This window comes from Maylandia zebra, linkage group LG15 (assembly GCF_041146795.1).
Source record: "Maylandia zebra isolate NMK-2024a linkage group LG15, Mzebra_GT3a, whole genome shotgun sequence".
NCBI classification, from domain to species: domain Eukaryota; kingdom Metazoa; phylum Chordata; class Actinopteri; order Cichliformes; family Cichlidae; genus Maylandia; species Maylandia zebra.
This window is the reverse complement of record NC_135181.1, coordinates 42,067,874-42,084,694: the sequence shown is the minus strand read 5'-3', so window position 1 is coordinate 42,084,694 and position 16,821 is coordinate 42,067,874. Positions and strand designations below refer to the sequence as shown.

Genomic DNA, 16,821 nt, shown 5'->3' with positions numbered 1-16,821 from the left:
ACATACATACTTGTGTTAAATATACACTTGCATATTGTTAAGGTTCAAATATTGGGGATGGAGACAAGAGAAAAAACCACAATAACAACACTGGTCCGGCCGGGTCAAGTCAAACGATGATTTTTTTTTTTTTTTTTGTCCCGTTTGGATCTATAACCATCAGAATTGTTGTCTTGAGGCCAAGAAAGATGCCAAGCGGATTTATTTTACCAAGTGGATCATCATGGCCTTGCCATATTGGTCCATTTGATTGACCTTTATTATAATTATGAATTTATTTTATTTTCAGTTGCAAACGGGACAGACATAACTGTGGGACCTGTGTGGATCAGCATGCTTGCATTCCAAAGGTTTCTCCATGTAATGATCTGCTAGGGAGTGTGGGGAGCCACAGCCCTGTCCTTTATGGTATCAAGCAGGTATGGAGGAGATCAAGACTCCAGACATCCAGAGGCCCCCAGAACACAAGAGACCAAGGAAGACCCACAGAGGGGCAGCTGCGCCACTGTCCCAGTAAGAGCTAAGGAGAGTCCCAGATGAGGGCTCATTCAGCAGCCGCGGAGCAGAAGCCAGGGGGAGTTGCAGTGACTCGCCCATGAGCTCCGCCGGCAGCCAGCTGTGCCTGAGTGACCGAGCCCCAGGCCGAGAGGCCGGGGGCACCCCACCTCCGAAATGGCCCGAGCGAGCCCCAATAAGCGGCCGCCAAGGAGTGAGCCGGTGTGTACCCGGACGCCCACCCCCAGATACAAAGAACCACCAACGCACCGACACCTGAGGGAGTCCGCCACCGGCAGGGGAAGTGGTGGTGGGTGGAGATAGGCCTCCAAACCTTGGAAGGCCCGAGATGTCCCCAGAGAGGTGGCGTCTGATACCCAACCTGACATATAGACACAAACATACAGGCACACACAGACACAAACATCCATTCCCACCCTCATGCTCTCATGTGCACTTCACACTCAACCGACGTGGAGACAGACATAAAGAGACGCTGTATACACGATCACACTCCCCAAGCGTACTCTACAAACCGGGTCTAGGTACCCTTGCCCCTGGAGGGGGGAACCGCACCCAGACCCAGGTGGTGTTACCCTTTTCCCTGCGGTGGGGAGAGGCAGACCGCCCCGACTCCGCAGCAGCAGGGAGGCCCCACACCCCAGACCGCAGCCGGACGGCCAACTCCTCCTAGCCCCCCCGCTCCAGCAGGCCGCAGAGAACGGGGGTGAGAGAAGACTCCAAACCTCCCTCCACCCGCTCATAGTAGTGTTGATGCATGTGTGTTCTAAGGTGCAATTAAAACCCGGGACTTCAGTTTCCCAGCACAACTGTGGCTAGAAGTGTGAGTTTATTGCTGTGGTGGATGTACAGTTTCTTAGTGAGATACATACCAATGGAGACAAAATGTCACAAGTTCTGACTAAGGGACCATCGACGTTAGAACCTGAAAATGCTAAACCAAATTTGTCAATTGTGTTACACAATGGAAGTGACTGGGACACAATATTACATGTATGCAGGAAGTCAAACAAATGGGGGCAAAGAGAAGTCTGCCCCACTTGTTGATTAGATGGGGATAGAACTGATGCAACAGGAGAATCTCATTCATTTCAGAAAAAACAAGTTAAAGAGTGTCAAAAATTTCATGTATCTTAGGTACATTATTTCAAACTCTGAACTTACCTCACCCCCTATCTATGCATAAACTGAAGGAATATTTGAGAAATTGAAGGAATTAAAACATTCAATTTTAGCTAACAGTGTATTAGCTGGAGCTTAAAGCTAGCTAATACACAACTACAGGAGATAACCAACCATTCCCAATTGATGACTTCTGTTATTTACAACATCTGAAATACAGTGGTCACGTATGCTGACTGGAAAATAAAGCTATGGAATGCAGTGGAAAAACTGTTGAACACTGATACGCAGCAGAAATGAAGGAATATGATGAATAGAGTTAAGTTTATGTAACTGCTGGATAATATATTCAATCATGAGCACAAGTACAAGTGAAATGTGTACAGAGTGAAAAGATCAAGATGATGATGCACATTTGTTGAAGGTACGATGATCTAAAGTCACATGAGAGAGTAGCAGCTGATCTTTGACCTGTGAGCTGCAGATTCAGACTCTTTTATAGTTTGTTTGAAGTGTTTAATTTTTAAATTGTTTAAGCTTGCAGACACACCCACATTCAGGCTGTACTCTTTTGAAAATTATTAGCGAATTGCTATAAACATTGTGGGTTATATATCAGAGTGTGGTAGCTGATCTTTGACCTGTGAGCCAGATCATAAGACTCTTTGATGGTGTGAAGTGTTTAATGTGACGCAGCCTGCAGACACAGAGGACTGGTGACGGAGAAGAAGCAGAGGAATTTCTCTGTTTCTACACAGACCTGGTCCAAACAGCTGAAAGTTGCAGATGGAAGAAGTTCATGGGAAGAAGCTGAGTAAGTGCAACTTTGATTCATTCCAGTCTCTGAGGTTTTTTAAGGAGATTGGAAAGAAAAGCGTCTGGACTTCTTTAGGTTGCTTGAAGACGTTTCACCTCTCATCCGAGAAGCTTCTTCAGTTCTAAGGGTCCAATTGGTGGGGAGTCCCAGATTTAAACCTAGTGGGAGTTTCCCCCCAAAGAGGGACAAAGGACCTCCTGATGTCCAGATGCTTTTCTTTCCAAGCTCCTTAGTCTACGATGACCTGGATGACTGAGAACCTTCACAGACATTCTACCTAATCACATGAGCCAAGGTGTGAAAATGTGTGGGTCAAAATCAGCCAGGGTTTCAGGTGAGCTCATCATCTCTGAGGTTTCCTCTTTGTCACAGAGCAACTGTTCTTTGTTTGTTAGCGTGTTTCTGCGGAGAACACACAAAGACTTGTTTTTTCTCTGACGTCTGGTGTTTGATAAAGACTCCAAAGCAACAACAAAGTCTCCAACATCCAGCTCAGAGCCTTTAAAATAGAGTGTGCAGGTTTGTTCTCCTCACATCATCACATCAGACTAACAGTCTGTGTGGGTGTCTTCATCAGACTGTGCTGCAGAAAATGTTCCTCACACATCTGCCACTGTTTGATCCTCTTTAACAGAGGAAGTGTGACTGTGCTGTGATGTTTAGTCACACTCAGTGTAAATAAATTTGACATTTAAAGCAGAGATAGATTTTGGTAGGTTCAATTTGCCATGTTGCAAGGAGAGCTTAACTTCTGTCTCGCTAGCTTGCCCTGCGCTCTTCCTTCTGACGATGCTGTCTGTGTTGAGCGTTAAGTGGATCTGCGCTCGACAGTGCAGCCTAGGCGGAGTAGTCGAACGCAGATTCATTACAAATTTTGTATTGTTCGATACATATGCGTACCGAACCGAAAGCACTGTATCGAACGGTTCAATATCGATACGAATATCGTTGCACCCCTAATATATATATATATATATATACATTTGCATTTTTTACTTTTAGAGATGTGGGGAATTTGTTTTGTTTTTTTTTTAATCCATTTTAATCTGTAGTGGTTCAGTCCAGAATCCATTTGGGCTGTGGCCTAAACAACCAATTAGCTAGTACCACCTCGTTAAATGTTACTTGGTCAGCTTGTTTATTTGTGAAGGTGTGATTGGTCCACTTGAATTTTTTCACTTTCCTGTTTTTTTATTTATTCACAAACTGTTTGACATTTTGCAGTGACCGTGATGAAAGCCACAAGCCAAAATGCTTTGGTCACTCAAGAAAGTTGTTCCTTATTACTTTAAGTGTCCCTAGCATCTTTATATCACCACATCTCAATTTTGACACTATTTCACACAGCAAGTGGCTTTATTGTCATTCCAACTATGTGCAGTGGTACAGTACACAGTGAAACGAGGCAACGTTCCTCCAAGACCATGGTGCTGTAGCTGGCTGGGACAGAGTTTTGTGTGGATAACTGTTTTTCCAGACAGAATAACAGAAGCAACTGAGTCTGACTTACCCATTGTCCTGTGGTAGTAGTTAAAACTTTAGACAGCAAAACTGTCCTATGAAGTTGAGTCAGAGAGTGAGGAGAAAACTGCAAGTCTACAAAATATCTCTCTCTCTCTCTCTCTCTCTCTCTCTCTCTCTCTCTCACACACACACACACACACACACACACCACGTGTCTCACACACACACTGAAAGTGAAAGTGAACAGTGCTGCTGAGAAGTACGGGGATTTACTGTAAATCACGTGGTCGATGTGTGTGGGGGTGGGGTGGGGTTCCTTTATAAAAGGAAGCAGTTTGAGTGTCTTCTTTCAACAGAAGAAGAAAAAGACCAGCGGTCCAGAAACTGCAAAAAGAGCTTCTGAAGACTGCAGGTAAATATTTCTGATCTCACGGTAAAGTTCTGTACTAGCTGTATATGAACCTACATGCTGTCTGATTATTTCTGTCTGTAGAGGGTTAGTTTAAAGCCTTTATGTTAGCCGTTGTAGAGGATGGTAAAATGGTTATCACTCCTCACCAATAGGTGGCGTCAGAGTGCCCATCTGCGCTTTGAGTGCTCAGAAGAGTGGAAAAGCGCTATAAGAACTAGTCCATTTACCATTTACCATCAGTTTGACTTTGTGGTGTAAATATTTTAGTCCACTGAAGATGTCATTTTATTTCTAAGAGGATTAAAACATCAGTTTGTCAGAATAAAATGAGCCTCAACATAATTTTAGTGTTTTATTTGATGTGAGCAATTTTTGTAGACTCACTGTTAACTGTCTTGATCACCACTGTAGACAGCATAAAACATGGACATTGGTTGTAAAATGAAGCCAATATGGAAACGCCAAAAACCTACATTTTATCTGAAGGCCAACATATGGCAATAGCTGTGACTGCAAGAAGTATTTCCTAAATCAGCAGCAGGCATTAAACAGCTGGCAGAGTGAACAGGTATGTGCAGATAAAGTTGAGATGATCTGTCGTTTCACAGGAACGTTTCATCTTATGCTTTAAGTACATAGAACACACAAGTTCAAGCGCAGCCAGAGGGCTGTTTTTCTACTTAAAGTGAGAACACTTTATGAAGTGTTCTCGCTCTTTCTGCGGTAGAGTATCACGTCGTGTTCCTGTTCCAACACACAGTGGTGTGTTTGAGTAGGTTATCAGCATAGCAATTTAATTAAAGACTTTTAGATAACTTCTTTTTTATAGTAAAACCTTCACGTGCTACATTCGAAGCATACTTTCTGTGTACTCACTCCCACATTTATTGACAAAGTATTCACTCACTGTGTCTTTACTGTTTTGCTAGCTTAGCTTAGCTTGTAGCCGACTTGCTAGCAGCATTGGTCTCTTCACCTGTCCCTATCCTGTGTTGATTATTGTTATTATTCTGGTTTAGGTTTTGTTCTCTTGTCCTCATGTTTAGTATAGGTTTAGTTCTGTGCTTAGTCTTCTCTGCCCATGTGTCCCTCTGTGTAAAGTCCATGTTTCTCAGTCCACGTCTTTGTGAATTGTTTCTTGTTTCCTTTTTACTGTGAATGCTCATGTCTCATGTCAGTGTGTTCAGTTTTATTTCTCCCTTGTCTCATTAGCCTAATTTCTCCCAGCTGTGTCTCCCTCCTGTTTCTCATTCCCTGATTACTCCCCTGTGTAAATAAGCCCTGTGTTTTCCTGTGCTCTCTGTCGCGTCGTACTCTCTTCATGCTGTGTGGGTTTTTTGTGGTCCAGTGTACTAGCGCTCCTGTTCAGAGTTTTTGTATTGTTTTTTGTGAGCTTTATTTTGTGAAGATTTTTCTAGAAAAAAAAGCTGCGCTTTGAGTTTAAGTCCTGTCTCCGAGAATCCTGTATTTTGGGTCCTTTTTCCTGCCTGCCTGCCTGCCACACAGCCCACCATGACATTCCTCCTTGTTTTGTCAGATGTTTAGTTACTCCTCGGCCTCCTTTAGCACTAAGGATACAGGTAATAAATGTATCATATTTGCAGCTCTGGAGGCCAGAATTACTGAATTGGAGACGCGGCTTCGCACCCTTGATACACCTGTAGCTTGCCAGGCCCCTGTAGCTGGTGAAGCCGAAGGTAGCGTAGGCCCCGGTCGCTGCTAACTGACTATTTTCTTCTGAGACGTGAAGCTAGAGACACCAGCAACCATAGTCAATTGTCATTTAGGGGCCAGAGCAGGTGATATTGATGGAAATTTAAAACTGCTGGCTAAGGGTAAATGTAAATTCAGTAAAATTATAATTCACGTCTGCAGTAATGACACCCAGTTAAGTCAATTGGAGGTCACTAAAACTACACAAATTATTAAAACCCCCAAAATCTATCCAGAGTTGGGACTAGGAAGCAGAGTTGCAGTCTTACACGCCTCTCTGCAGCTTCTCTCCTCCTGTTATCCCCCCAAGGAGTAAAACAATGAAATGTGGATTATTAACCATTAGGTCTCTCTCCTCCAAGTCTCTGTTAGTACATGATTTAATAATTGATCAACAGATCAATTTACTCTGCCTTACAGAAATATGGTTACAGCAGGATAATTATGTTAGTTTAAATGAATCAACACCCCCGAGGTATTCTAATCATCAGAAACCTCGATGCACAGGCCGAGGGGGCGGTGTGGCAGCAATTTTTCACACCAGCCTATCAATCAACCAAAAACCAAGACAGACTTTTAATTCATTTGAAAGCTTGATGCTTAGCCTTGTCAACCCTAGCTGTAAAACTCAAAAGCCAGTGTTATTTGTTATCATCTATCATCCACCTGGGCCTTACACAGAGTTTCTGTCTGATTTCTCAGACTTTTTATTTGATTTAGTGCTCAGCTCAAATAAAATAATTATTGTGGATGATTTTAACATTCATGTAAATGCTAAAAATGACAGTCTCAACATGGCATTTAATCTGTTATTAAACTCAATTGGCTTCTCTCAAAATGTAAAAGAACCCACCCACCACCTTAATCACACTCTACATTTTGTTTTAACACATGGCATAGAAACTGAACATTTAAAAGTATTTCATGAGAACCCTCTCTTGTCTGATCATTTCCTGATAACATTTAAATTTACAATAATTGATTACACAGCAGTGGGGAATAGACTTCATCACAGGATGTGTCCTTCAATGCACATATTAAACAAATATGTTGGACTGCTTTCTTCCATTTGTGCAACATCTCTAAAATTAGAAATGATGCTGAAAAACTAGTTCATGCATTTATTACTTCTAGCCTGTTTTCAGCTACGTTTAAAGCACATTTCCATTTCATATCTCTACTTACACTTGAAATGTGTTTTTTTTTGGTTTGTTTTTTTACTTCCATGTCAACCATTTGTAAAGATGAGGAGCAGATAATATGGAGCACCCATGTAACACCACAGCAGCAGAATCTGGAGGAGTGCCTGAAATCAAAGCTGAGAATAAAGGTAATTTGAGGTAACAAATCAGTCATCCACGAATGGCATGGGGTTAGTAAATCAAACACTGCTATTCATCCTGTGGCTGCTTGGCGGGGCCTGGCCCCCTTGGCTCTGTCGGGCTCTTGTGCTCTGGGGGGGGCCTTTGGATGTCTGGGGCCCAGGTCTCCTCCATGCATGCTTCATGTCCTGGGGGACAGGCCTGTGGCCCTCCACACTCACTGTTAGATACTTAAACCTTATGAACACAAGCACCATCATCCACAGTGGTGTACAAACAGATACTCACAAATGTGCACTGTCTTGTTCGGCTGATGCCTCTAAACATGTCATCTATCGTTAATACTGTGTGCTGGTCAGTAAAATTTTCTTTATTATTTTCAGTTACTTATGCTATGTTGGTTGTTGCCCTGAATTCCCTGCTGTATTGGTTTTTGTTCAGTATGTGTTGAAGCATATTTTCTCCTTCTGTTACCTTTCTCTCCCACTTCTCTCTCTTTTTTCTTCTTCTTTTCCTTCCCCAGTCTTGTCTGTTGTAGTTGTAATAACTCAAAATAAAAAATACTAATAAGTTTCTTTAAAAAAAAAAAAAAGACCATCAAGTAATGGTCCACTTGGGAAAGAAACTCTGTGGACTTTTTGGCCTCCAGGCAGTAATTCTGATTGCTACACTGCCAGACAGGACAGGAGAAAAAAATTAAAAGAAAAGAATTGCAGTGTTTTTAGTTTTTGTTTCATCCACCATCTGCTTCATTTATCAAACAAACAAAACAAAAAAAAAACCCTTAAAATTTAAATTTAAGATGGCATTTAAATACAAAGGAAACATTTTCTTAAATGGAAAAGTATATAAATACTCTCAAGTTGAGTCAAACTAAAATAAAATAAATTATCATGCAATCTAAACAAAGGCATGAAAAATTATTCTTTACTCTGTCTTACTGGAAGGTTTTATATGTTTTGTATATGTTTTTCTTTCTGTTTAAGTGTGCAGTGAATGAGTGAGTTTGTCAGGGTCCCTGTGCCTACCCGGTCGGCTGAGTATGGCTACATATGTTTTTGTATTCTTTTTTTTGTTCCTGCTCTCTCCCTTCCCCTCTTTCCCTCCTCCCTCTGCCTGGGTGGAGCTCACCTGTGGGCAGTGTTGGGGAGTAACGGAATACATGTACCGCCGTTACGTATTTAAAATACAAAATATGAGTAACTGTATTCCGTTACAGTTACCGTTTAAAAAGGTGGTATTTACAATACAGTTACCTTGTTGAAATAAATGGATTACACTGCGGTACTTGCCTGTTTCATATTGTTGCGGGTCAGGACTGTTTGGGTTTTGTTTGACAGCTACGTTCTTTTGTTCCAGGCGGCAGCGTTACGGTTGCCATGGTTACAGGGCGACGCTCTCTCTCTCTCTGCGACTGTGTGTTTCCTGGGTGAGAGAGCGCCTTTTCGTTGTTGTTGTTGTGCTAAGCTAACAGGCATAATGCTACAAGCATAGCCCTAAAGAATGTAGCATCATAGGCAGTGTAGTCCGTGTTGCAGGGAGAATGGACTGCCATACACGTTATGTGTCTGTGAGTGCGAGGAGGGAGAAAAAGGGGAGTGGAAAGGTACAAGTTGTCATCGAGGAAAAACGGGAGCTGGAAGCATGTAAATATAATAATAACCACTGCAGCCAAGAAGAGTGCCTGACGAGCCCAGTTGTAAGTACGCTATTAAGACTCGACTGTACACCGTGTTCGTGTTTTCCTCCGAAAACAATAAGTTCCTTTGGAGCAGCCTTTCAACGCCTCTCTCTGTCTCAAACTTGACCCAGACAACAAAGTAAAGCTATTTTTCGGCTACGAGCTGACAGGGACCCCGCCGTATTAGTCAGAGGTCCCTTTACTACAGTTCGGAGTCGCGGACCTTCAGTAATAGTAATAAATCACACAGCAATAGTACATTCACGTTGTTGTAAAAAGCATGATAATATATTAAGTAATCCAAAGTATTCAGAATACGTTACTGTCATTGAGTAACGTATTGGAATACGTTACAGAATACATTTTGGGGCATGTATTCTGTAATGGAATACATTTTAAAAGTAACCTTCCCAACACTGCCTGTGGGCTCCTGCCCTTGGCCCACGCACCTGTGGCTCATCACGAGTGATCCAGCTCCTTTATAAGATGGCAGCTCTGTGTTTCTCGTCACTGGACCGTTGCCGACCCTCGTCAGTGTAACCCCAGCTCAATTACTTCTAGAGTGTTTTCACAGCGATTTGCCTTACTATCCCTTCGTGTCTCTGTATACAGATTCCCTGGACCAACACCTGTGTTACCCGAGTGAGTGGAGTGTGAAGAGGAGTGGACGGAGTGTGTGTGTGTGTGTGTGTTACTATCGGCGTCTTTCCCATTCGTGTGTGTACCCCCGGAGCCCGGCTTTCCCCTCACTTTTGTAATAATCACCTGGTGTATCATAATAAAGACTCTTGTGCTTTCAAGACCTAGAGCCTGTGCGTGAGTCCGTTCAGTCCCGTTGTGACAGAGTTTATGTCTGTCAACCTTTAACATCTAAAAAAACCTTGATGACTTTATTCCACGGTTGATGACTTCGCCAGCACCTTTTTTTTCACATGCTCCTCTGTCCTCAATACTGTTGCCCCTATTTAAATGAAGTGACCTAGATCCTTTTCCCGATGTTGGCTAAATGATTCTACACGTGCCTCCCGACGTGTGTGCCGCTGCGATGAAAGAAGATGGAAAAAAGACACTCCAGGTTTCTTATGATATCCTGCGTGCCAGTCGATTGCCATTTCAAATCGCTGCTAAAGTGGCAAAAGCTTCCCTCCTACCTAAAATTACTCTTGCTAATGGTCACAATCCCCGACCCCTGTTCAATATTTTCAATTCATTGGTTAACCCCTGTCCTGTAAATGCCACTGGCGTACTCTCCTGCTCTCTGCAAACAATTTCTAACTCACGTTATTGATAAAGTTTCATATCTTAAGTCCTCGCTTCATCATCATTCCAACAGTTTGAGCCTGTGTCACTCCATATTCTCAAGCAACTTATTGAACAATCAAAGAATACCTCTCCTTCCTACGATATCCTTCCATCTCGTATAGCTACCCACATAGCAAGCAGGTCTGGCCCGGATCTGGTATCAAGCCGGCACTGCTGATGGCACTGTCTATGAGATGGCATGTCAGATCTGACTCGATTGTGATTTGGTTTATGTGGCCCAGGCCCATAGAAAACAGGTCTGGCCGGGATCCGGCATCAAGCTGGCACTTCTGACCGATCAGTGTTATGGAAGGGTGTATGTCTTGCTGATCGGAGCTGGCTTGGCCCTGGCTTATCAAAAAATTAAGGAAGCGGAACCGGCTGTTCAAACCCCCACAGGGCTGCCCGCTGGGATTGAAACGATGGGACGAGGCGTGACTTTCTCAAATGGGCTCATTGAGTGCAGCACGGATAAGATCTTGGAGAACCGCACGGCTGCCGTGAATACTCAGAACAAGACCTCTGAGTGCAAACTGGATTACATCTGGAGGGGCTCGCTCGGAATAACACCTCTGAGCGGAAATTGGATCACATCTTGGGAAGCGCACTGCGGTCGTGAGTGCTCAGAACCTGCTCTTTGAGCACAAGAAATGACAACATCACGGAACGTAAGTTTGATAACTTCATGGAGAAGCGCACGGCTCTCCAACGGGAGATTGAGAGACCAGTGTTGGACTGTTAGAACAGCTTTGAAATTCATATGAGTTGTTCGCACTAAAGTAAAAACCACCATCACTTCATGCGGATACCCCTTCGGCGCCAGCTGCAGTCTCAAGGCTGGAGCTGAACAAAACACCCTGATAATGGACTGTGTTGAGACTGTTCTTCCCATTCTATGCAAGGCCACCTGGGTTGGCTGGAAGACTGTTTACTTAGCCTGGCAGGGCGAAGGACACTATCTCAGCTGAACTCTGAACACATACACACACACACGCACACAAACATATATACACATGCAGATGTACACTCATCCCCCCTCCCCCCTCCAAATGCCTTCGACGCTTATTCCCTTCCAATGCTGACGGTGGATCAAGGAGACCAGCGCATAGGCTGCAGGCCCAGATGTACCGTCTACATTGGCTGTCTCTCACCCTTTACCCATCCCTGTTGCTTGTCATGTGTTTTTTTGGTGTATTAAGAGTTTTTTCATGTGCTATGTGCAGAGGTGTTCTTTTTCTGTTCTCAAACTGATCTCCCTGTTGGAGCTCAGTCTGGGGGGAGTTATTTTTTTTCTCCTTATCTTTCCTCATGTTCTGCTTTTCCATGTTATACCCCTCTGACCTGTCTTCCCCATGTGATGTTTGTGTAATGTATGTATGGTCGGAGGGTAAGATGGCGCCGCCATTGCGTGCAATAGGTCGGCAGCCTTAACATGAAATTTCCCCGTGTGGGACTAATAAAGGTATATCATCATCATCATCATCATCATCATGTCAACCAGATGTGGGCCAGGTCTGGCAATAATGGCACTATTTGTTTCTATTTTCCTATTTTAGTTAGAAGACCCAAATGTCATGTTGCAATACTATACTGCTAAGGTAGCCAACATTTCAAATGCAGGCTTGACAGGTTTGTGAGTGTACACTTTATCCAAAACCTAGTGAGGGTTTACTCATCTTTCACATTGGATGGCTGTAGCTCAGGTGGTAGAGCAGGTCACCTGTGGATTGGAAGGTTAGTGTTTCAATCTCTGGTTCCTCCATTCTGCATGTCAAGAGTGTGAATGTGTATGAATGTTGTTAGGAAGCACTCAGTTAAGAGAAAGTGTGTGCCATGTTGTATAAAGCACTTTGAGTAATCTGGGAGAGTTGAAAAACGCTGTGTAAGAATCAGTCCATTCACTGTCGGAACAGTTTCGTCATGTTACTTTTGCACTGTTGTGCACATGTTGTTATTACATGCCTTAATTAAGGTACACATTAGTCTGACATCTGGGGCCTGAAACTGTTCTGGGCCAGCACAGGGCCAGCAGTGTGTCTGCAACTGGCCTTGTTCTGGCCCATGTGTCGGCCACCTTTGGCAAACCAAATCTGGGCCACCAAAGGGCCGTCATTCTTTGCAGTATGTGGGCCATGTGTAAGCACATTGTATGGGCCAGATCTGGGCCATACCAATTTTGCTATGTGGGATAAGGATTGCTTTGGCGGAATTGGATCCAGCATCTTATCTTTAATGAATTTATCCCTACTTTTTGGCTCTGTTCCTTTAGCCTTTGAACACGCTGTTGCCCAGCTTGTTCTTTAAAAAAGGAACCTTGATCATAATGATTTTGTGAACTGTAGGCCAATTTCTAAGCTTCCATTCCTGTCCAAAATCCTGGAGAGGATCGTTCTTTCACTCCAGCTACATTTGGATGCGAATGCCATTAATGATAAATTTCAGTCTGTATACAAACCCTGTTATAGCACTGAACCGGCGTTGCTCCGAGTCCTCAATGATCTCCTCCTGATTGCTGAGTCTGGACTCTCTGCAGTCCTGCTCCTACTAGATCTATCTTCGGCCTTTGATATGGTAGAACCATGTATGGATAGATAGATGTGAAATCTTGCTTCCATCAATTGCGTCTTATTTGCAAGTACAGACATTATGTCCGCACAGGGACCTGGAAAAGCTTATCCACGCCTTTGTGACATCTAGGTTGGATTACTGCAACTCCATTTACTTTGGTCTTAACTCTACTCTTCTCCATAGACTACAAATTGTTCAGAATGCGGCAGCTTGTCTCCTTACTGGTACCGGGCGACGTGTCTCTATTACCCATGTCCTTGCCGACCTGGATTGGCTTCCCGTTAAGTACCGTATTCAGTTGAAAATCCTGCTGCTCATCCTTTAGAACTATTAACGATATAACGCCAAGTTACGTCATTGAACTACTTTGATTATACACCCCTGCTAGAATACTAAGATCATCTTCTCAGTCACTTTTGCTAGAGCTGAGATCCCGGCTGAAGACTAGAGGTGACCGCGCGTTTGCCTTGGCTGCGCCCAATCTGTGGAATAACCTCCCCATTGCTATCCCTGAGTCCGATTCCATTCAATCCTTCAAATTGCGGTTAAAAACCTTTTTATTTAACCTCGTCTTTTCTACCAGTTAATGCATGTTTGTTAAGTTAGTTTAATGCTTTTTGCTACTTTCGTTCTATGCTTAACTATTTTTAATTATTTTTTTAATTTTTCTTGACTCTTTTATCTTTTACACATACCGTTCTATTATCCCTGTATATGTATCTTTGCCATGGCCTCCATCTTTCTGTATTAGCTACATCTGACCCTTTTGTATGTTAAGCACTTTGGTATACCACTGGTTTTTAAATGTGCTATATAAATAAAGTTGTTGTTGAAATAAATATGGTCTAGTACACACCATGCCCCCCTTTAGACTCACCCCTGTTTGCTTCCATGGCTGCCTCAGCAAGCTGAATAATTAAAAGACTGAGGCTATCAGACCAAGTTAACACTTCATATCCATATTTTAATACAACTTCTGGACAGTTACTGCAGATTTTTCTCTGTGTAAAATGGCAGTGGATGGAGCAACTACAAAGGTTGCTTTTGACTTTTTCTTCTTTTCTTCTTGTTGATCAGTTGCTTTGATAAAGTACTTCCGCTAGCTTTTTCCCAGTAAAGGGTTAATGATGCTTGTAGGAACAGCACTGCTGTTTTGGACACTAGAATCACATGCATTAAACAGCGCATCGAAGCAAAGAATTTGTATCCAGAATTTTTTACAATCAAATTATTTAAAATACTCGATGAATCATTACAGACAAATCATGTGGTTTTTTTTCTTCCTGGATGACCTTCTTGCCTGATCAGCTGTATAATATACAGTGTTGGGGAGTAACGGAATACATGTACCGCCGTTACGTATTTAAAATACAAAATATGAGTAACTGTATTCCGTTACAGTTACCGTTTAAAAAGGTGGTATTTAGAATACAGTTACTTTGTTGAAATAAATGGATTACACGGCAGTACTTTCCTGCTTCATGTTTTGGCGGGTCAGGACTGTTTGGGTTTTGTTTGATAGCTACGTTCTGTTGTTCCAGCCGGCAGCATTACGGTTGCCATGTTTACAGGGTGACGCTCTCTCTCTGCGTGTTTCCTGGGTGAGAGAGCGCCTTTTTGTTGTTGTTGTTGTGCTAAGCTAATAAGCAGAATGCTACAGGTATAGCTCTAAAGTATGTAGCCTCATGGGCAGTGTAGTCCGTGCTCCAGGGAGAATGGATTGCCATACTCGTTATGTGTCTGTGAGCGCGAGGAGGGAGAAAAAGGGGAGTGGAAAAGTACGAGTTGTCATCGAGCAGTAACGGGAGCTGGAAGCATGTAAATATAATAACCACTGCAGCAAAGAAGAGAGCCTGACGAGCCCAGTTGTAAGTACGCTATTAAGACTCGACTGTACACTGTGTTCGTGTTTTCCTCCGAAACAATAAGTTCCGTTGGAGAAGCCTTTCAACGCCTCTCTCAGTCTCAAACTTGACCCAGACAACAAAGTAAAGCTATTTTTCGGCTACGAGCCCGACACGGAACCCGCCGTAGTAGCCAGAGGTCCCTTTACTACAGTTCCGAGTCGCGGACCTTCAGTAACAGTAATAAATCACAGCAATAGTCCATTCACGTAGTTGTAAAAAGCATGATAATATATTAAGTAATCCAAAGTATTCAGAATACGTTACTCTCATTGAGTAACGTAACGGAATACGTTACAGAATATATTTTGGGGCATGTATTCTGTAATGGAATACATTTTAAAAGTAACCTTCCCAACACTGATAATATATTATAATATATATAATTTATTTCCATGATTGTGTGGAAATGGTTTAATTTGTAGTTTTGCATATTGTATTTACAGGAACATCGGAAGTTTGTGGGTACGTGGAGGAATGACTTGTTGCTGCCATCGTTTTCAGAACTGACATTGTATAACCACCGCGCAGGATTTACCAAAGCATGAACTTGTGTTGTGTGTGCTGAGACTTCGTGTGGGTTCTGTTGTGTATATTCTGGTGGTTCACAGACTGCAGGGTGCAGATGACCAAGGGGAAAAATAAAATCTAAGCTGAATAAAACTGTTTTGCTTTGCTATAAAACACCATTGACCAGGTTCACTAATGCAAAATCTGCTTTCACATTAATTTAAGTTTGATGCGAGGGGTGTAGGAAAATTTCACAGTGGGAAGGTATGTAAATGGTTTGTTGTTCAGCTGGCCTTTTTGTTTATACAGATACAGCCAATTAGAATTGCAGCTTTTAGCCAGTCCTCAACCAACTGTCAGTTGTCATTTTCTGCGAATCCCTCAACCTTCTCCTTGGCCCTATGTAAAAACCATCTTAGTGGTTTTATCCTTAAAGTTTCTTTAAACTTTGATATTGTGCAAAAGTTTTGAGCCACACATCATTTCTCTATCTTTTGTGTAAGAGAGGCCAGACTTTCAACTACTGTCACTTTTGTGTAGTCCAGGCTTTATGAAGGTGTTTCGAAGTTGAAGTTGTTGAACATTGGCTGCTTTTTAAATCATTTTCAGTCCAGTCCTTGTACCTGAAAGCCGAATGGGGTTTTTTCAAGATCTTATTAAATCTAGTTCTTGTCATTCTTTTACTGAATAGAGAGAACACGACTCAGTTAATCAAAATATTTATAATTTTTATTTAATCATCTTCCGGAAGAGAGAGGCCCACACAGCCCAAAGCCATTTTGCAAATCTCTAGCATTAGAACCCAAAAATGTGTCTCATATGTTGGGGTGGCTGTATCTCAGGTGGCAGAGCAGATCAGCCACTAACCAGAAGGTCGGTGGTTCGATCCCAGGCTGCTCCAGTCTGCATGCCAAATATCCTTGGCAAGATACTAAATTATTAGATCATTTTTATCAAAGTTTTTCATCTTCCCTCAAGTGTTGCTGGAGTTCCTGCTTTGTGAATTCTTTCATCCTCTCCATGTACCTTGGAAGCAGGTGAAGTTGTGCCAGAAATTTTTGCTGCAAGATACTAACCCCATGTTGCTCTCCGATTCATTCATCGGAGTGTGAATGTGTATGAATGTTAGATACTCAGCACTAGGGATGGGTACCGGTGTCCGGTGCCATGATGGCACCGGTTCTGACATAAACGGTAGTAACCAGACCGAAAAGCAGCGCACATTTCGGTGCTTTATTTCGGTGCTTTTTTTTTCCTGAGCTGTGATCTAGCCAATCATTTTACGTTTCCGAGGATAGTAGGCGGGTCCAGGTACGTACGTTCTGTTAGAGCAGAGCTACAGATTAAAAATGTCCAAGGCGAAGCGGTCAAAAGTCTGGCTGTACTTCACAGCAAAATATGCAAACTCAGCAGCCTGCAACAAGTGCTTTAAGCTGATACTGTGATACTGTCAAAGGAAGTAACACCTCGAATCCGATGAAACACCTCGC

At 42.8% G+C, this 16,821-nt stretch overlaps 1 pseudogene; it reads left to right on the top strand.

Annotated features, from left to right (window-relative positions):
- The first annotated feature begins 605 nt into the window (after window positions 1-605).
- LOC143412740 (interferon-induced very large GTPase 1-like) overlaps window positions 606-16,821 on the top strand; it is a 53,821-nt pseudogene continuing 37,605 nt past the window's right edge.